Below are 22,693 nucleotides of genomic sequence, written 5' to 3'. Positions count from 1 at the left end.
GCTACACCTGTGCAGGGGTTCTAGGTTATCTCCACGAATAGTCCTTGGTTGGAGTATGAGTCTCTGGGAAGTTCCCTGTGTTTGCTTTGCTTTTAAACTGATCTTCAAACCCATCAGAACCCGAGAAGGATAAATTACCACAGTAAGTATAATGCAAGCTGCCTATGTATGAATTAATATGACAGAGGCTTGCCCATTATTCAGACTGACTTCCCTCTAGGCTCCTCTGGTGTCAGTGGCATCATTTTGGGCGCAGGACCTAGGGCAGCATCACAGTATCCGTTTGGGCCCAACATATTTGAGCGGCCTCTCTGTGGAAGAGGAATTTGAGAGAATTACCGACCTTATTTTGTCTGGGTAAATGAGGCAGTCAACTCTCTGGGTATCCTATTTGTCCACAATTCATTCAGGGCTTTAGCAAGCAGCAAACGAGTTGGAGCAGGCTTGCCCAATTTCACAAATGCCTTCATGCCCAAATCTTCTTGAAGGTCTTGGGGTCACGGCTAGAAGATGGAGTCTCTTTCATATTAAGCTTTTTCGTTAAGCATTTAAAAGTACATACTATTTTGCAGATTCTCTGGCAAGTGTGAGGACCATGCTCTATTAAATATAGCTGAGCCAAACAAACCTTCATTGTTGTTAGTTACCGATCCTGGGCTAAACCTAACGCAAGAGACAAGGTAAAGCTTAATCACTTTTTTTGGCATGACTGTAAATATATTTCTAAACTTGTATTAAAGCAAAACTTTCAATCATAGGTAGAGTGCATAGACCGGTGATCCTGCTGATCACAGTGCATCGTTACAACAAAAGCTTAAAAGGCAGATGGGATAATCGGCAGCCCTCAACAAAGATGGCTGTCATGATTGCCCTTAGTCAAGCCATAGCTCCACCCCCTTTACTTCAAAATCGACCTGGCAATCAGCCACCTGTTTTAAGTGGCTGACCGGGGAAAATTTAAAACTGGATCTCCTGTGCTGCACCACCCAGCCCCGCTGTTGCCTGCTGCTCTCACCATCTGCTGGGACCATGTATGGGTGTTGGGTAGAGTCAGGAAAAGGGAGGTACAGACACAGCTTCAGGAAGTGAAGGAGGGGGAGGAGTGAAAGCCTGCATCCCAAAAAGCCTGGACAGATAAAGTTTGGAAAATACATACACCCAGTGGCAACCCTGTCTTCCAGCCTTTGTCACAATTCCAAGATTACTGAAGTGGCAAACAGAGCTGTGTGCCATTGGTGACTCTGCCCACTCCCCCGCTCCATGCTCCCAATGAGGTTTATCTACTAATAGATGTCTCTGAAACGTGAGATTACAGGGAAACAAAGTTTGCCTTTGTTCCAACAGAATGAGTCCAAGGAATCCTGAACTCGAGAAGAGGTAGCCTGGAACTGTTGTGCCCAATTGGCGAGACCCCAAAAGACCAGCACCAGGAGTCAAGTCCATTGCAAGACACACAAGGACCTTTTTACAAGCTAGCTTGGCCTTATACCCTCACCGCCAGTGCACTTGAGAGCAAAAAGCCTTGTACTCAGGTTAGGAGGGTGATTTAAAGAGTCCGGTCTGGTCCCTCCCTGGTTGGAAGGCTCCCAAACCATTAATGGTTTGGCTTTCCTTGTTTGGCTATCCTAGGGGAGAGGGGCCGGTTTCCTAGCAACTGTATCTCTAGTGGGCAGGAAAAGAATGCAGTAGAGCTGGCTCCTCCATGCAGGTGGCTGGACATCTCCACCTGGCTGGCCTTTTTTCAGGCTTGTGCTTTAAACTTTAAAACAATACCCACTGATTTTTAATTCTTTGGTCTCTCAGTATCTCTTGACTTAACTGGCAGACAGGTTACATTCAACAAGTAATGTTGCATGGGCAGAGAGGGAGGTGGGAGGAGAAAAAGGTGTGTCCCCACCAGCTAGGTACTCAACTTTTCCAGAGTTTAAAGATGATCAGATCAAACCAGTCAGAGGATGATGGGGTATAGGGAGTGATCCCATAAAATCCAGCTTGTGGGGCTCAAGTTTTGCTGAGTCACAGGCACCAGATGATTGATTAAATAATATGGAATAAACTAGTAGCAAGATAAAGTTATATTATATAAATGCAGGTTTATTGGAGTGGCATGGGAGGTGGAGGGAGAAAGAGAGGAAAAGCATATATAGAGAAAATGGGAAAAAAAGGGGAGAGACACAGAAAGAGTGAGAGAAAGAGAAAGAGCAGCAGAAAAGGGAAAGAGAGGAAGGTAGGGGAAAGGAGAAAGGGAAGAGGAGAGAGGGCAAGGGCAAAGGGCAAAAACACAGAAGGAACCAAAATGTCTGGGTTATATAGTGAAGGGCCTCTGGGAGACAGAAAGCCCTGCCCCAAGGTAGAGCAAGGTACGCCAGCCACATCCTGCAGCACTTAGAGACCTAACAGTATTAAGAAATATTGAACCAAAGCAAATCCAAAAAACAGACTTCCAATTCCTTTCAGCTTTATTGCGCTCTCTCTCTCTCTCTCTCTCTCTCTTTCTCTCTCTCTCCACACTAAGTCTTCAGCTTTCATTGGCAGGTATCCCATAAGTCTGACATCTCCAATACCTTTCTGTTGCCAACAAATCCAGGCTTCACTTTCACAGCTTCAGTCTCTGGCCTCTCTAAACTTCAGTGCAGGGACATCCCTGCCATTCACCTGCACTCAATGGCTTTTCTTAGCCACAAAGAGATATTCCACAGCTACTTTTCCATATCCTTGAGTCTAAAGCCAGAACCAAAACGCAAGTTTTGCTACTTTCTGGGGCTGGAAGTTGTCCCCCTCTTTCAATTACATTTGCACCAGCTTTCTGTTGTCAATAGTTTGTTTCACTGATTAAGCTTAGCTGGGTGGAGTCTTGCCCTGAGATCACCACGCTCTTTGTTCCACTTAGCAACAAGCTTTTCTTTAAATGTCACATCTCCTGGAGTACTGGACTTGCCCCCATTACACTGGGCTGGTGCTCCTTTTCTCTTCTGACTGTACATTTTATAGTTTTCCTTGCTCTGTTTGCTCCTCTTCATTATAGACCTGCATAAGAATGACCACGTGACAGGGTCAATACTAAGCTGTTTTAAACTCTCTTCTGCCAACACTGTTAAACTAAAACTCTTTAATTTAGTCTCAGGCAAAATTTTTCCACAAGGGCAGAAAGCAACCGTATTTTCCATTAAAATACCACAAGAATGGGCTCTAGGCCACTTTATAATATTGTTCTCTGAAACCTCTTGAGCTGGGCCATCATAATCTACATTGCTTCTAGCACTACATTTTTCTACTTGTAAGGTCCATTAATCCAGAATTGAAGCATTTAATTGCTTTCCTAATCCAAAGCCCCAAGGTCAGGATTCTATTAGCAAGCAGAATGGTCAGGCCTGTCACAGGAGTACCCATTCCTGGTGCCAGCTTCTGTCCTAGTCAATGTTCTATTGCTGTAAAGAGACATCATCACCATGGCAACTCTTAAGAAAGCATTTAATTAGGGCTTGCCTAGTCCATTTTCATCATGGCTGGAAGCCTGGCGGTATGCAGGCAGACATGATGTAGAAGAACTAACTGAGAGTTCTACTTCCAGATCCACAGATATCAAGAAGAGAGGCTCTGGGGTTGTCATGGACTTTTCAGAACAAGGCCACGCCTCCTAATCTATTCAAAAAGTGTGACTCTCAGATGATCAAGCCTGTGGGTGCCATATTTATTCATCCACCATAACCCATAACCTTTCTTTCTTGTTCTTCTCCAAAATCACACATCGCTTTCCTGGTTTCTGCAGTAACTTCAGGTTATACGTTCACATCTGAAGACTTGCAGCTCAGAACTGCAGAAGAAAGAAAACATATGGCATTCCTCTTTCTGGATCTGGCTCACCTCATTGAAGATAATCTTTTTGGGTCTCCACTTAGATAAAAATTGCATTATTTCATCATCATCATTATTTACAGCTAAACAGATTACTATAGCAACTATACACCACATTTTTATTCTCCATTCATCAATTTAAGGACACTTAGCTTGTTTGCATTTTCTATCTCTTGTAAATAGAGCAGCAAAAAATGTCCTGAGCAAGTAGAGTAGAAGATTGAGTCTTTAGGGAAGATGCCAAACTGTGGTACAACTGTATGGTCATATAAGAGATTCGGTTTTGATTTTTTTTTTTAGGATTCTCCACCTTGATTTTCAGAGTGCATGGATCAGTTTGCAGGCCCACAGAAAGTTAGCAAGGGTTCCTCTTTCTCTACAACTTCTTCAACATTTGTTGGCAGTTGTTTTGTTGATTTTGCCCTTGTGACTGGAAGAAGATGAAATTTCATAGCTGTTTTTTTTACTGTGTTTCCCCAATTGATGAACTTTTAAAGGTATTTCTTGGCCAAATTAATTTGTGTGTGAGAGAGCAAGAGCTCTGCTCATAAAGCCTATCTATCTTTTAATGGATCAGCAGTGTTTATCCTCGAGATCCTACCCATACAGATGACATTACACAGACTAAGTTGTACTTACATATTTAGGAATAGGTGTATATACATATTAAAGAATAAGAGGCCATAAATTTTTGAGAATGCTAAGTAGAATGCATGGAAGGGATTGAAGGGAGGAAAGAAAATGGAAGAAATTATTTAATTATATTGTAATTTCAAAATATAAAAAAAAATCAGTGCTCGCTTCAGCAGCACATATGTTAAAGTTGGAACAATATGGTAAGATTAGCATGGCCCCTGCGCAAAACATAAAAAAAGAAAAAGTTAAAATGTATAGCAAGTAGGAAAATAAGAGAAAAATATACCTACAAAATAAAAAATAAACATGAAAAACTGTTTAAAATGGCAATTTATAAAAAGAAAAGGGATGGAAACAAGATGCAATGAACATTTTTTTCAATATACTATACTATAGAATTTGTATTTATAATAAACAAATGTGCTAAATATACCAGAAATCAATTTTAAAAGATAAATGTAATTAAAAAAAATTGAAAGATTTTCATACATCCTGTCAAATTAATGGCATAATCATAAGAAATATTAAGTTGAATGTTCTCAGTAGAATTCACTAGGGGCTAATTTTTTTTCTTTATGCCTTTCTGTTTTGTTAAATATTTCATAAGACAATTTTTAAAACTCAAAAATTAAACCTGTGTTTCATTTGAGAGGGACAATAATCACTTTATTCAAAAGTACAAATACACCCAATTGTGGAAAACAGAAAGTAAACTACAATTTTACTGAAGAACAAACTTCCATGAGAAAACTTGTTTTGTATCACTGTGTGTCATCTTTTCAAACGGTGTTTTCCTAATAAAGAAAAACTCCAAAAGCCTTGAGCATCTTCATCTTTGATAGACTCCTACTTCATCTAGAAAGAAGTTGCTGTCCAAAGCACTGCTTTTGAATTCTGCTATGCTTGTAGAAACAAAATAAAATAACATGTCTTATATCCAATTACTAAGAAAATCAAAAAATAACCTGAAAATCAATTTCAAATAACTTGAAAATCAATTTATAGTGTTAACTAAATCAACTGTCACATGAAATCTCTTTTAGTTTGGGTTTTTACAAAAGAAGTATCGGATAGATATTTACAACTTCAGTTGAAGAAAGACAGGCAAGGAAAGAACACCCTGGTTCTGAAAATACCACCTGTCCAGCTGCAGGAGCACCTTACTTGTGAAAGCCAATACTCAATGTGCTGAGAAGTTCAAGAGTCAAGGATGGGGGAGGAATGTCCCAAGACTCTGGCCTCCTGGGAGTTATGGTTAGGACTGAATCAAGCTCAGCCTAATTGTCTTCCTGAAAAAAAATGGGTTTCTGCTGCAACCACAGCAGAGAAGGGCAAATACTGAATGTGCACATAGATACATCTCTGTTTAATGGACACTTACCACTGTTTCCAGAGATATTTCTGCCCACAATTACTTAATGAGAAGAGATTTATGTTTAAATACTCCCTAGTGAGAAATATAAATAAATGTCTTTGTCTTTAATAAATCAATGGAGAATCTTCTTCAAAGATTGCTAATGGAGAATCTTCTTCAAACCTATCACTGCAATAAATTGAGCACCGTGCCACCGTAATGGTCGTAGCTCAGTTCCTGGTAATATACTAAGAATAAAGGAGTAAAAGGCCAGGGGTACCATTCAAGCCAGCGGTGCTCATTTTGACTAAAAGGCATGCTGCCTAAGTCAGTCAGTGCACAAGTTGTCAGACCTGAGGAAGCAAAAGGATACCAGAAAGAAAATAACTCTGTAATCAGAGAAAAACAACACTTGCTGTGAATACAAGATGCAAAATGTGATAAAGATAGAGGCAGTATAGAAAATGAGCCAACGGAAAAATACCAGGGAGTCCTTCGGTTGTTGTGTCCAGGTAAAAGTAGACATTATTTAACAGCACCTAAAAACATGAGTGAAGTGAAAAGCCAGGAGAGTTTGTTTTTTGTTTTTTGTTTTTTGTTTTTCCCAAAAATCATTTCAGGGTCTGGCACTTTAGTCACCCACCCATGAGGGGAGAGCAGCTTTACTAGGTCACAGAGGAAGACAATGCAGCCTGTTCTGATGAGACCTGATAGGCTATGGCCAGAGGGTAGGGTAGGAGGACCTCCCCTATCAGTGGACACGGAGAGGGAGGAGATGAGGGAGGGGGCTACAGCTGGAATTCAAAGTGGAACTTATTATTAAATGTTTATCAATAAAAACAACAACAAAAAAAAACATTTTAGATAGGTTATCATTAAAGTAAATAACTTTGTACATGAAGAAATAAACCAATTTTGAAAAACAGGCTTATAAATTTAGTGTTAATTTGGCCCTGTCTTGGTTTGCAGATCTAGAAGTTCCTTTGAGTCTAATCCTGGAAAGATTGGAGCCCTAATTCTCCTAGAAAAAAACAACCTCCTTCCTCTCACCTAGATCAGATCGACCACTGACTAATAGCAATCTTCATTCAGGGGCTTGTTTTAGTGACATTTTCACCCAAGACTCAAAGCTTTCAGTGAGTTGAAAGACTGTCCTTGAAAATAACTCAAAACCACATTTTGGAGTCAGGCTAGGTATAGGATCTAATATCTGTAGGCTGCTTATCACAATACAAGGGTAAACTGATAATCAAGGTCTATGATAAGGAGATGGCTGACCATGAGCCCTTGAAAAGCATGACTTCTACCTGCTACTCTAAGCAGCCCTTTCAGAGCAGCTGGGGTTTTGCAGTCTTTGAAGATATTCATAATGTCTAAATACTAGAACTATTGTTCAGTATTTCAGTGTTTAATTATTCTGAATATTTCATAATGTCTCTTTATGTACTTTTGTTCCACAGTATGGAGTACACTAAATATATATACATATATATATATATATTACAAACTAATATCAGCTATTATGCATATACATGTGTTTGTTGGTTACACTGTAAAATTTGTTTAGTCTCTGGCCACTTAAAAAAAAAAACAACAACCTTGAAAATGAAAATTTCCAAATAGTAAAATCTTAGAACAATGAAGATTAGAGTAATTCTCTCAATGAAGTAAAAAGTAAGCTGGTGAACACAGCTGATAAGTTCAACCTACGTTCAAGTGGTATGACTGATGATATCCGTTGACACTGGGATAGAGAAGTAAACAGCTCTAGAAAAACAGTCTGTCTTTGGCTTAAGAAACTTTTTGTAGAGTGACACTTCAGAAACATGGGTTGAGAAGCCTAATTTGAAGGCATTAATAATGGGAATACACAATTTTGTTTCGTGTAATTTTGAAATGTTTATGAGCTATCTCTGCAAAAAATACTTCATAAGTTGTTGTATACATTATAGAAGAAAAACTGAGTCTAGATTTTTCTTTGAGTTTTATTGAGGCATAAATAACAAACTATATGTATTCATTGTAAATGCATTGTTCAATTTTGTTTTTCAAATGTTGGCACTGCCAAAATACAACTTTAGGAAACACTCACCATTGGCCCCTTGTAGATATTGATTTTAATTCTGTCTTTACAATTTTAGAAACTGTACAGACTTCTGTACAATTACAAGTCTGTACAAGACACAGACTTCTGGGTCTGCTTTCATTTACCATATTGATTCTGATGTTCACCTATTTTGTTGTTTCTATAAACCACTAATTTAATATCATTATTGAGTTTCAGTGTATTCAAAAGATACACTAATCTTACCTAGTTGCATGCTGATTGGCATTTGATAATTTGAGTATGATAAACCTTTGCCCAATTTTTTTGGCTGAATATGTTTTCATTACTCTTAGGGAAATACATATATACGTAATGGCTAATCTGTATCTCGGGAACATATTTGACTATGAAGGAAATTTTGAAGTAGTTTCACTGAATATCATTTTGTATTTGTACCAGTGACGTGAGGAAATGAAGGCACACAGCATAAATAATAACAAGAGGCAGTGATTATTCTACATATTTGACCAGCCAGACTATGCCACAGTAACAAGCAACTCCACAGTCTCAGTGCCTTGTGATGTAGTAAATAAAAAATGGATATTGGGCTATAAAATGTTTATTATCAGCCCTAAGACCATCGTGGTGGTATTGTTTAACCAACTATCAGAAATAATAAGACACAGACACCTGTTAGATTTTATAATTGCCTTATTTCCTTGGGTCTGGCTATTTCTACCTCATTATTCACCTGTCAGCCCCTACCCAATGCCATCGGCCTTAATCATCCTCATCTGAACTAGCTTCCATCCATAATCCCACAGTACTTGCTTTTATTCTTCATCTGAGCCTTTTTACACTGTTATTGGAGTCCTTTCTCCAGTCTCACATGGTTCCTCCTCCACCTAACCAATCATGATGTCCTCTTTTCCCCATCTGTCTGGCTCTCATTCTCTCTGTCCTCTCCAAGCTCAGGAACCGTAGCCACGCCTACCCCATTCTGCACTGAGCAGGCATAGGGTGTTTAATTAGCCAATCAGGTTTACACAACACAAATAGGTGTATCCAGAAGGGCTAGTAGCATGCATCAGACTAACCTCCAACAGGCTTGAAATAACAAACATAATGAAATCTACACACCTAAAGAAGATAATCAAGAAAGTGGACATGGGTGAAGATGATCAATCCTCATTTAGAAAGACAAATGGGATGTGCATTGAATGTATGACAGGAGTCTACCGCAAAAGGCATCTGAAAGACTCTACCTAGCAGTGTTTCAAAGCAGACACTAAGACTCATAACCAAACCTTGTCAGAGTGCAGGGAATCATATGAAAAAAGGGGAGTTAGTATGATATGGAAAGGATAGGAGCTCTACAAGGACCAAATACATCCGGGCACAGGGTCTTTTCTGAGACTGACACTCAACCAAGGACCATCTATGGATATAACCTAGAACTTCTGCTCGGATGTGGCCCGTGGTAGCTCAGTAACCAAGTAGTTTTCCAAAGTAAGGGGAACAAGAACTATTTCTAACAGGATCTCAAGGGCAGGCTCTTTGACCTCCCCCTCCCCCAGGAGAGGAGCAGTCTGTTAGGCCACAGAGGAGGACTTTGCAGCCAGCCTTGAAGATACCTGATAAAACAGGGTCAAATGAAAGGGGAGGAGGTCCTCCCCTATCAGTGGACTTGGAAAGGGGCAGGGAGGAGACCAGGGAGGGAATTGGGGAGGGGGAGGGAATGAGGGAGCGGGATACAGCTGGGACACAGAGTTAACAAATTGTAGCTAAAAAGAAAAATTAAAATTAAAAAAAAATAAAGCTGTTACAAACAAACAAAAAAAATATAAAATGTGCAGTTTGAGAAATGGGACACAAGGAAGTTTAATGAGGCTAATTGCAGTGTTTAAAGAAATAAAAAGTTTAGAAAGATTGATGTTAAATGGAATAAAGGGAGTGACAACCTAAAGGTAAGACCCCACCCAGCTAATCTTCCAACTTGTGAAAAGGAATTAAAGACAAGATTAAGAAGTGAAGGAAACCTCAAAACAGGTAGCTCATGAAAATGTATTTGAACAAGGAGCCAAATTCCAGTCTCAGAAAACAGAAGAACTTGTCAACTTTGGACATGTGGTTTTGGCTTTAGAGTCAAGGATACAAGATAGGGATTGTGAACCTCCATCCAAGGCTCAGGAAAGCCTCTGAGACCAGGAATGTGTTAAGGAAGTCCCTGCATGGAGGTCCAGAGAGGCCATTGAATGAAGCTGTGAAGGTGAAGCCTGGATTTTCTTCTTGCTCATTCAAAATGTCCATCAAGTTTGGTTGACTTATAATGCATTCCTTCTTCATTCTGGAAATGATGGAGCAAGTTCTATGTGGAATAATTGCCACTCATAATGATGAGTAAGAAAAATTTAGCTGGGCATGGTGGAGCACTGCTGTAATTCCAGCACTCTGGAAGGGAGAGGCAGGTGGATCACTGTGAGTTCAAGGCCACCCTTGTCTATAACGCAAGTCCAAGGACAGCCAGGGCTACGCAGACAAACCCTGTTTCAAAGGAAGAAAGAAAGAAAGAAGGAAGGAAGGAAGGAAGGAAGGAAGGAAGGAAGGAAGGAAGGAAGGAGGAAAGGAAAGGAAAGGAAAGGAAAGGAAAGGAAAGGAAAGGAAAGGAAAGGAAAGGAAAGGAAAGGAAAGGAAAGGAAAGGAAAGGAAAAAGGAAAGGAAAGGAAAGGAGAAAAGAAAGGGAAAGGAAAAGAAGGAAAGGTATCAATGTACAATCTGGCCTTAAAACTTCTGCCTAAAAGTGGGATATACCATTTCCACTCTCATATCTTTGATCACTCTAGTAACATGGTTAGCCTTACTTCAATGACTGGGACAATATAATTCACACCTAGGAGGAAGAAGAAGTTATGGATAAAGCTGAAGTAATCATCTACCACACTCAGGAAGTGACATCCATTTATTTCTACAAATCTTACTAATTTGTTTGTAGTACTAGTGTGAGTGGCTTTAAGGACACAGTGCAAAGTTTATAACTACAGAAAGGATTTATAATTCTGGACATACTTGGGGACATTTTAAAAACTATCATCCCTCAACATGGGAGCCCATTGTAGTAATTTAATGTACTAATACCATATTCATACTGAAATCTTCCATGAGAGGGCCTGGGGGATATAGGTCAGTGGTAGAGCATTTTTTCACATGCCAGGCCCTGAATTCCACCTCCAACACCAAAAAGGAAAAAAAAAAAAAAGAAAAAAGATTTCTACTGGAAATGTGGTTTCCAGTAGAATGTAATCACCCAGGATGAGTGATTACAATTTATAGTGTAAACAACAAAAACTTGACATATATTGGGAGCCTGTTGAATTATTTTTCTGGTCCAAGTGGCCAACCTCCATGCTAAGCTAGAAGCCGAACTTGGTAATGCCATCCACTTTGCAGCCATTCTCCAAGATTTCAGAGCCACTGAATTGGAAAAAAAAAAAAAAAGTAAGGTGGAGTCAGAGTCTCTGCTAGAAGACCTTTAGACACCACTGAATAAAGCTGTGAAGGTAAAAATTAGGTCGCAATACAGAGCCCAGGGTATTGAAACTGCCCAAACCATGGGATTCCAACTAGAGAAAGCTGCATACATGGAGTGTAGTCAGGTCCAGAGAGGAAATGTGTGCTGTAAGTGGCACAGCTGGAATGGCGGCGAGCTACCATTCTGAACTGTTGGCCAGGGAGGCAACAAAACAAAACAGGAAATTTTCATTGCTGTTGGTTTCGAACCAAACTTTGTAACGGTAAGATCCTGTTGCTGAAGACACTACAATGCTTTTGTTACAGGACATACAGAAACCAACGTGGAATTGAGGTGAGAAACTTTCGCCCTACTGGCTAGAGTTCTTGTTTCCAGAAGGTACTATGCAGACTTCTGAAGAGGATTATTGTCAGTTCTACTCAGCTACAAATCCCGCATGCTACACTACTGACCTACAAAGCAAGATGTGCCAGCTGGTATGGGAGTAAGTAGCCACTTTCTGATTGAATCTAAGACTCACCTCCAAAGAAGGAATTCAAATCTGGTACTTGTTAAAGGGAGGGTAGAGTCCTTGGGAGGGAGAAACTGCTGCTGTTATATCTCTAAATGGCCATGATGCACTCATCCAATTGTCTTCTAAATATTTATGTTTGTGCCCATAGTGGTACTGTCATGTTTGGTCAGAGAAGTCTACTTTTGCATTGGTCATCAGTAACTGCAGAGGCTGACAACTGATCAAAGTGATGAGAATAAGTTACTGTTGAATGTTCAGTCATCCATTCATAACACTCATAGAACATCTCCAAAGGAGGGGTAGAAAAAAAATGTACTAGTCACAGGGAGAGGTGGAGTGGTTTAGTAATACGTCTCTTAGACATGATGTGGCTCACTGAATACATGCAGCTGTGATTATCTGCACAAGATTCGGCCCTCCTTGTTTTGTCTTGGAGAGGTAAGAACTCACAGGGGCTCCATCCCTTCCTGTAGATTTATACAAAGTTAATGGTTGCTAGGACAGGAAACAACATTTTTTCAGTGGCATAATCGCTGGCAAGTTACTGGCACCCCTGTAAATAAACCCTCACCATTCAAAAGGGGAGAAAAAGGACCATACAGGGAAATAAGTGACCAAATCAAAGACTCCATGAAAGCAAAGAAACCATCAAAAAAACCTCCAAATTTTGCATCTCCATGTCTGAGGTCAAGGACTCTCCATATCTACCCCTTTCAGCTTTGTTGACTGCAACATACTTCTCTCTCTTAGCTAGTTACACACCCAGTATTCAGCTCTTCTTGACAGGTATCCCACGGTGTCTTCCACAAAATCCAGGCTTCATTTTTACACCTTTACTCTATGGCCCTTTTGGGCCTTCATGCAGGGACATCCCTGCCACTTGCCTGGACTCTGTGGATTTCCATAGCCACAAGATCTCAACCACTTTCCTGTATCCTTGATTCTAAAGCCAGAATCATAAGCCCTCTGTTAAGTCCACTGATTCAAAACTCTCTTCAGTTTACCCTCGTGCTGATATTTTGGACAAACTCAGAAAGCAGCCACATTCTTTGTCAAAATATCACAAGAATGATCTTAAGGCCACTTACTAATATTCTTCCTCTCTGAAAACTCATAATGCAAGACCCCTGCAGTTTAAATCACATTCTGTACTGTTTTCCTTGTTACTACTAGTATAGCCCATTTATTCCTAACATGATATGTTCAATTGCTTTCCTAACCCAAAGTCCCAAAGTTCACATTCCGCCAATAAGCCGCATGGCTAGGTCTACTTGCAGCAATACTATCTGGTAATAACGTCTGTTTGGTCAGTGTTCTCCCTCTGTGAAAAGACACAGTGATGACGGCAACTCTTATTTAACTGGGGCTTACAGTTTCAGAGGCTCAGCTCATTATCATCGTCCTGGGAAGTATGGTGGCATGCAGACACAGTACTGGATAAGGAACTGAGAGCTCTACATCTGGAACTTAAAGCAGCAGGAAGAGAGAGCCACCAGGCCTGGCTTGGGCTTTTGAAACCTCAAAGCCAACTTCTAGTGAAACACTTCCTCCAACAAAACCATACCCCTTCCGACACTACCATCCCTCCAAATACTTCTCATGCAGTGTCAACCCCTAATGACTAAGCATTTAAATCTGTTAGCGTAAGAAACCAGTTTTACTCAAACTACCACATGCTTCAACTATAGCATACACAAGGAGATAGTGTCAACGCATCGTGATTACGGGGCTTCGAATTTTTTTTTTTTTTTTGAAATTTTGAATTGTTTGAAAGGATTAAAAGGATTAGGAGATATGGCCACCTTGTTGGGGTAGGTATGATGTTGTTGGAGTTAGTGTGTCAGTGGCTTTTAGGTTTAAAAAAGCCCATTGTCACCAGGCATGGTGGTGCAAGCCTATAATCCCAGCACTCAGGGAGGCAGAGGCAAGTGGATCTCTGTGAGCTCAAGGTCATCCTGATATACAAAGTTAGTCCAGGACAGCCAACACTACACAAAGAGATCCTATCTCAAAAAACAAAACAAACAAAAAAGCCCAGGTCAGACAGTCTCTCTCTCTCTCTCTCTCTCTCTCTCTAACACTCTGAGTTAATGCCACCATCCTCCCTGTCATGATGACAAAGGACTAACCCTCTGAAACTGAGTAAGAACCGTCAATTAAATTCTTTCTTTTATAAGAGTTGGCTTAGTTATGGTATTTCTTCACAGCAATAGAGCAATGAATAAGACAGAGGTACATGGTTCCTGAAAGTTGGTGCATGTTATATATGTTAAAAGATCTGACTGGCTGCCATGTCCAGTCCTGGAGATATCTACTAAGCTAGGGTCAGATGGAAGGGGAGGAGGACCTCCCCTAGCAGTGGACTTGGAAAGGGGCAGGGGGGAGGTAAGGGAGGGAGGGTAGGATTGGGAGGGAATGAGGGAGTAGGCTATGGCTGGGATACATATAACCTGTGATTAATATAAAAATAAAATTAAAATTAAAAAAAGATCTTACTGAACACTTAAGTGGTAACATCAGAAGAATTACATACTACATACAAAATAGAATATTTACATAGAGATCTGGAATGCAAAAACTAGAAGACTATTTTATTTCAATATCATCAAAGTTCAAATACCACTACATAAATGTGAACATTACTTGACGTTTAATAAAATAACTCCTGGCTTCAGGCATAGGTAAGTAGTAGAGTTCTTACCAGAGAAGCTCATATTGGTCAGCCTTCTCCTCAGAGGCTGAGTCTTTCGAGATGCTAAGACAGTTTAATCCCACACTGCTGCTGACATGCTGTCATTCACAAGGCAAAGAGAGCACCATTCCTCAGATAGAAATGTTAATCATACCACAGCTGTTATCAATGAACTTCTCCAGCTTCCCAAAGGGCAAAAAGAATTGAGTAAAGATTTAAATACGTCTTAGAAGAGACACAAGAGAGCCATAGATGCATAAGTCAAGGAGAAAACATACCCTGTATGTAGGGGGATTACCTAATATCAAGGTTTTTTTTGTTCTGTTTTGTTTTGTTTTTTTCTAAAACACATATAGAACTACTTTGCTTAAATAGTATTCTTGCATTTCAGATGCTACATATGTAATTTTCTATTACCAGACATTCTTAGGAGCCTTTCCTAGAGTGCCACATAATGCTGTGTAAGTTGAGGCCTCTCCTTACAGTTCTTACCCTTGTTGATAAAAGATTTTAAGATCCAACAAAGAGGAAAACTCAGGGAAATTTTTCTATTATTTAAAAGAAAAACCACAGTGCAGGCAAGTTATAAATCTTAACAGCTGGCCATTGGAGGAAGACAGAGAAGAGAAATGAGAAAACTGCTATTTGTCTTTATCTAAATGGTGCAGGGAGATGGGGTAGCATCAGAGAAGAATGAAAAAGCTCCAAGTATTGGAGAGCGCATACTTTGGCTCTGGCCAACATCGAAGAGAAAAAGTAAGGAAAGAAAGGGTAGGACAATTTACACCTTCCTGAGCCTTAAGCTCCATAAGGGCTGTAAGTTTTAGAACATGATCTCATTATAGGAATAATCATCCCTACCAGCTTTTTAGCAGTGCTAAGGTAAATCAGTCTTTTTGGCAGTGGTCTCTACCAGGTGATTGACAGGGTCAGCTAGATTAACTCTTCTGCTTTGGGTAGTTTTGAATGTTAGGTAATCCACCAAAGGCTACTGGTAGATCACTCTTTTGGCTAGACTGAAATAGCTTTCACTTCACAGGTCTTAACAGCACCCTGATCAAACCCACAGTAATACTTGTGTATGAATTTCTCTCAAACTAAGAGAACTCTTTGACAGATGCCACAAAATAATTTTTCTGAGTAAGTGAAAATTGCTCACTTTCGTGTTGCTTACAGCTATATAGCTTACCGTCCAAATGCAAAAAGAAAAATTACCACAGTTATTTTTTTTTTCCAGAAAGCAGGGTCATTTGCTATTTCTCCCTATTTTCTTACCTAGACTTTTTTTAAAAAAAAAAAAAAAATGGAAATGAAAGAATTTCAACCTCAGGTCCTGTAATTTAAAAACTAAAAATGAAAATTCAACTGACCACTCTTTCTCTGCCATTCCAAGGATTTACAGTGCGTTTAAATTAACACTGGATCAACCAAGGACCATTCATGGAGATAACCTAGAACCCTTGTACAGATGTAGCCCAAGGCAGTTCAGTGTCCAAGTAGGTTCCATAGTAATGGGAACAGGGGCTGTCTCTGACATGAACTGATTGGCCTGCTCTTTGATCACCTCCCCCTGAGGGGGGGGGGGGGCAGCCTTACCAGGCCACAGAGGAAAACAATGCAGTCACTCCTGATAAGACCTGATAGACTAGGATCAGAAGGAAGGAGAGGAGGTCCTCCCTATCAGTGGACTTGTGGAAGGACATGGGTGGAGAAGGAGGAGAGAGGATGGGATTGGGATAGGAGGAGAGAGGGAGCTACAGGGGGTATACAAAATGAATAAACTGTTATTAATAAAAATAAATATTAAAAAAAATTAACATTGGATACAGAAACTTGATTGTTCTCCAATATAGCTCTGAGAAAAACTGGGGGACAGTAAGAAGTTCAGTAAACAATAGCATATCACCACATTAATCATCACATTAATTTCCACATTTATAAAATAAGTATTGCCTTTCCTGCAAGTGTTGCTATAGGTAGCAAGTGTATCAGGAATAAAACCAGAAACAATAAATTCCTAGCAAAAGTATGCACTGTGACATTCTTTGCTGGTTAGATAACTGGCTGAGAGGTGGTAGAATTCTACCACCTCACTCATTATTAAGTTTTGCTGGGATCCTATTGCCAGCAGAAGCCATTAAGCAATGGGTGTGATTCACAGCAGGGCAGCTTCATGAAGAGAAGAGCAGGGAATGGGGAGAAACTGGAATTTAGATGGACAAATGGAGGGGACCTGGCTAATTCACTTTTCACTATTTCTTGATCACAATGGGTAGTGGCTAAGACACAGGAACATTCATAAAGTTTCTCTTTCTTCTCTAACCTACTTTATGAAGACCACCACTATTATCAAACATTCCCCAGAGTAAGGGGGGGAAGTATTCTAGAATTCCTTTCCCCTCACCTCTCAGCTCTATTTCTGCCTCTCCCTTTTCTGTTTAACAACAGCCCGGAGAGAATCTGTCAACAGCAGAAATATCCTCAGAGGAAAAGGGTAGAGAGAAAAATAAGCAAACAAGGCTAACACACTTTGTCATTGCTAAGTGACATTTACATCCATATGATTACTACCTCTAGTTGCAAAAGCTTCTATTGGTTACTTTGGGCATTTTTCCACTCCACCTCTTTCCATCTCTCCTACTCCTGTTAGATTGTTCAAGCAGCAACTTGACTCTAGCATTCATTACAAACTATTCCAGCAGCTTTCTGCAAGAGATTACAAAAATGACCATGATTTCCCCTACTTTTCTATGTACTACCCAGGTCCCCTTGCAATGTGATATGCTGGCCTTCTTACCAAGAGGTGGAATCTCATTTCTTTCACTCCAGGGAAAGATTCCATTATCTGTAAACAAGCCTACCCTGACCTGGTAGATGGGAGACTTATTGCCTAGTGATCTTTAATACCAAAGCTAACCACCAGCCATGCACCAGAGAAAAGCCCCTCTGCCACATATAACTGAAGCACATGTAGTTACTACCACCAAAGGCCAAGTCTGTGTGGCTTGCCCTAATATATGGTTCTGGTGTTTTCAGATTATTTGTTTTACAGTAATGAATACATGGTGCATTTTTTCATTGCAATTTGAAAATCAGAGCTTCTCTTGCAGTAGGAAAGCAAATCATAAAGCAAATACAAATGTTCAAACTTACACTTTTTTATTAACAAGTCTGATCAGTGTTCTGCAAAAAAATGGAAAACTTTCACACCCTGGGCTTTGCACATAAATAGGAAGATAGAAATTAAGTTAAACGGACATATTCAGAATATATAGCACAGTGGTAGGTATCCTCCACAATAGCTCTATGCTATGGTTTGGATGGTTGTCCCCCAAAAGGGTCCTGTGTTAGAGGCTTTGTCTTAAATATTAAGAGAAATTGAAAATTTTTATCACATAGGGCTTTGTAAGTTAATAAGGTCATTGGAAACATTGCCTTCTGAAGAAATCAATATTGATCCAGAGATGGCTCATTATTCCGTAGGTTCTTGATTTACCTAGTTATCTCTTCCAAAAAGCACTCCCACCAAAGCACTCCCACTATGGTTTCTGGAGGAGTAGCAAGTGCTACTTAGTAATCTTTCCAGGCCAAAGTTTCAATTTCTTAAGGCTATTCAATTACCAAGTGATAGATGCATATTTTTAAAAAGATAGAACTTCCGTGATATTCTCATTGCACTATTGATTCTCAGTTTGGTAAACAGATGACTAGTGAGACAGTTAAAAATTCAGTGGTAACTATACCGACAAAGCATCTATTTTTTATTTTATTCATATTGTTGGACACATAAAAAGTCAGTATGGAAGAAGATGGACTTCTCCAATACAGCCCTCCATCCTGTGTGCTCCTGTTTTGAAAACTAACATGTTTTATTTCTGTTTTGTTTTCTCCTGCATGGAAATCTCGTCCTTTTTTAAAAATCTGAATAATTAATACTCCTCCTTCAAGACACAATTAAAAATATAACCTCAGTCAAGGCAAAATAAAAATACTAGTGATTAAAAAATAAGTGCTCATTCCTCAGAGCTTCAAAACTTCAATGTCCTTTTCATACTGTATTAAACTTAGTTGTATAGTTTTCTTGTTTTGTCCTTTGAAACTAACTGAAAAAATATATTTTATTTGTTTGCATTTATGTAGTTTAACATAATACCAGCTACACAGTAAATGCTCATTAAGTACTTATTAATTTATATTTATCTTTCTGTGTTCTTGAAAAAATATGATTTTTTTTAAACTTAGGTTAAGAAAGCTAGTTTGAGACAAGAGAAGAATATTCACTAAAACTTCAAATTCTGCTTTTTCTAAGGAAAATTGTGTTTTAATTTTCTTTCATTAACTTAAATACACTTGGCACCAACAGTTAGAGTATTAAGCACTCCTAAAAAAAGAAAAAAATGTTTTGTCTGGGATGTTTATGAAATGTAACCATGAATTTACACAATGGACAGAGCCATAGAAGACACCTACTTCACAAAGTGCAGTTATTAGCAAAACAAAATTTAAACTTCTCACACTAAAAAAAGAAAAAAAAAACATTTAAATTTTACCTAGTTGATTATGTAGCTGATCAAGCTATAATTACAGCTTAAGATTTTCAGAGAAATGTCAAGGCACTGAAGTAGCGTATCTTAAAGTAAGAAAGTTCCTCATGAACCTGTATTAAGCCATTCTGGTAGAAAACATCATTTGGAGAGATGAAAAGAACTAATGTTCATGAATTTCTGGACACTTTGAAATGCCTCCTAAACCCAGATGCAGTTCTACAAGTCGGGTAGGGAGCACAGGGAGGATGCTTAAATGTCACTCAAAACGGTAAACAGAATAGTCAGGGGAAGTGGTTGAAGAGAGGGAACAAGGTAGGAGAGGAAGCACAGACAGAAATGGGGTTAATAAGACTTGGGGACAGGGATGGAGATAATAGAGGGCCTGCAGAGAGAAGAGAACCATGGACAGGGACATCGCTTTGACAAGCTGGATACCTAAGACAGGGTAGGCTTCTGGGAGGAAATGGGAGTGACTCTAGCTGAGACTCCTAGTAGCAGGGTCACAGAGACTGAAGAGGACATCCGCCGATTAGACAGGACTACTAGTGGACGGAGGGGAACACCAACCCACCTACAAAATCTTCAACCTAAAATTGACCCTGCCTACAAGATGTTAAGGGATAGAGATAGAGCAGAGATTGAAAGGATGCCTAAACAATGCCTGGCCCAACCTGAGAGCCAACTCCTGACACTATTGATGATATTCTGCTATTGTCGCACACAGAAACCTAGCGTATATGTATTTTGAGAAGCTCTACTGAGCAATGGATCGAAACAGATGCTGAAACCCACAGCCAAACATTGGGAGAAGCATAGAGAGTCTTGTGGAAAGTGGGGGGAAGGATAGAAGGACCTGAAGATAACATGAGCTCCACAAGAATGCCAAAAGAGCCAATTAACCAGGGCCCAGAGGGGCTTGCAGAGACTGAAGTACCAACCAAGGACCATGGGTGGACTGGACCTAGGTCCCCTACATGTAGCCAATGGTCAGCTCAGACTTCATGTAGGTACTCTAGTGAGGGAAGCAGGGGCTATCTTTGACATGGACTCTGTTGCCTGCTCTTTTATCACGTCCCCCTGGTGGGGCTGCCTCACTAGACCATAGGCGAAAAGGGCAAGCTCAGTTCTGATTCCACTTGATGAGCTGAACTGGGTTGGTGGTGGTGGGACTCCACATTTCTGTAGAGTAGGGGAAGGAGGCTAGGGGGAAAAGGAGGGAAGGTGAGACCTGGAGAAGAGTGACATATGATTGGGATGTAAAGTTAATTAATTAACTAATTAATTAATTAAAAGAAAAGAAAAAAAAGAGTAAATGTCAAATCAAATCAAGGTTTTAATAAACAACACATCCCAGGGGTTCCAAGATGTTGGTGACCAGTGTAGACCATATCTAAGGGGCAGAAGGTCAGAGACTGTGAGACCAGTGAGTAAACAGGCAACTGTATCCAAAGCATGGACTTTGGTGCTTCCCGGACTGGAGTGGTCATCCAGGGAGTTGGAGACAATAAGATCCAGGTGCCCTGTGGTCATCTCCTGTGTCTAAGAATCACAAACTGTGAGCCCCCTGCCCGGCAGTGCAGGCCCCCAGGTCCAGGGACCCTCTGCTCCAGCAGCCAGACATTGGACCCTCCTGCTCCCCTGAGGGCAGGGTCTGCATTCCTGGGACAGCATCACAACCTCCAAACCATGGTTTTACTGGTCCCCCTGTGGAGATCAGGTAGACAATAAAATCACACAGATCCTAGATCCAAGATGGCTGAGCCCAGACAAATTTGAGTCCCAAGAAAATAGTGTCTGGTAGGCCTGTAAGCCGAAGCTCAGCTGCCTTCTGAGGCACCAGATCTCTGCAATTGACACCTGAAGCAGACACTACCCGCGCCCTTCTGCAGCTTCCATCTGAGGTGCCTGTACCCCCTCAGCTATCATCTGAGACACTTGTTCTCCAACCTTCAAGGCAACTGCGCCTGAAAGGAACAAGTTAGCTTTACAGGTCTCTTTATGAATTCTATACCCCATATTAAACAAAGTTCTCCCAGTACTTTTCCAGAAAGCAGAAGGATGAAAGGAAAAGCAGGTGAATTGAGACAAGACCCACCCTGTTGCAAAGGAATCCCAAAGGTCTCCAAACCACTGACGAAGAACGTCCAGATCTGCAGTACAAGATAACATTTCCTGGCAACGGGTCCAGAACACCACAACTGCCCCACCCAGATAGGGGCAGGACCAGATGGACTTGGCACCTAAAGTGAACCAATCATTTTAAGAGCCAACCACCCTATAGCCTCTTCACCCAATCTTGTACTGCCAAGACTGCAACCCCCCACCCCCGCCCCTGAGTTTCCCCCACACTTTTTCCTTTAAAAAACCCCAGGCTTTTGTCTCTCAGGGCTGTTCCTCACTGGTTTGGAGGGCAGCCACATCTTGCAATGGTTTGAATAAACCTCTTTTGTTTGCATTGATTTGGTCTCTTGAGTTCCCTTCATCTGCCTCTATAGAAGTTAGGATCCTACTGGGCCTAACACGCCCACACCCTTTACCCTTCAAAGTACCTCCTCCCTTGTGCTACCCTTCAAGGCACGGTGTCCACTCCCTGTCTTCTGAAATACCCACCCCAGCATGGCTGCATTCGAAACAGCAGCATACATTTGTGTTCCTGCCTGTCTCAGAAGTCTGGCATAGTCTTATGGATCCAGTCTTTGGTGCAGGTTCAAGGAACAAACAGCCAAGGCTATAGATGACCAGCTGGCTAAAGGCCAGTGTAAGAACACAATCAACAAAAACCAGGACATCATGTTTCCAACAGAAACTCCAGAAAACAATGGATATTATAATGCAATTGAAACACAGGAAAATAACTTTAAATCTATGCTTATGCAGTTATTAGAGGCATATAAAGAGGAAACGAACAAATCTCTCAAAGAAGTACAGGAAAATATAACCAAACAAATAGAGAACAAACAGGAAACCACAATCAAACAGATGAAGGAAATGAATAAAATTGTTCAAGACATGAAAACAGAATTAGAATCAATAATAATAATAATAATAATAAAACAAAAACAAAAACAAAAAACCTGGAGATGGAAAACTTGGAAAAGAACTCAGGAACCACAGAGGTAAGCATCACCAACCGAACAAAAAAATGGAGGAGAGAATCTCAGGCGTTGAAGATACAATTAAAGAAAACATAAAAATGGAAAAGTTCCTGACACAAAACATCCAAGAAATCAAGGACCCCATGAAAAGATCAAACCTAAAATTAAAAGGACTAGACCGAAAAAGAAAAAGGATTTCAGACTCTAAGGTTCAGAAAATATTTTCAAGATCATAGAAGAAAATTTCCCCAATCTAAAGAAAGAGATGCCCTTATACACACAAGAGGCTTACAGAACACCAAATAAACTAGACCTTAAAAGAAATTCCTTCTGCCACATAATAATAAAGCACTAAATCTACAGAACACGATAGATAGATAGATAGATAGATAGATAGATAGATAGATAGATAGATAGATAGATA

General features: G+C 40.2%; 1 pseudogene; it reads left to right on the top strand.

Moving 5' to 3' along the window:
- The first annotated feature begins 4,648 nt into the window (after positions 1–4,648).
- Positions 4,649–4,747, top strand: LOC129683476 (U6 spliceosomal RNA; annotated as a pseudogene).
- The last annotated feature ends 17,946 nt before the right edge of the window (positions 4,748–22,693 follow it).

This window comes from Psammomys obesus, unplaced genomic scaffold (assembly GCF_907164565.1).
Source record: "Psammomys obesus unplaced genomic scaffold, mPsaObe1.curated_primary_1811, whole genome shotgun sequence".
Taxonomy (NCBI): Eukaryota; Metazoa; Chordata; class Mammalia; order Rodentia; family Muridae; genus Psammomys; species Psammomys obesus.
The sequence above is the reverse complement of the archived record's forward strand: the minus strand, read 5'-3'. Positions and strand labels throughout refer to the sequence as shown.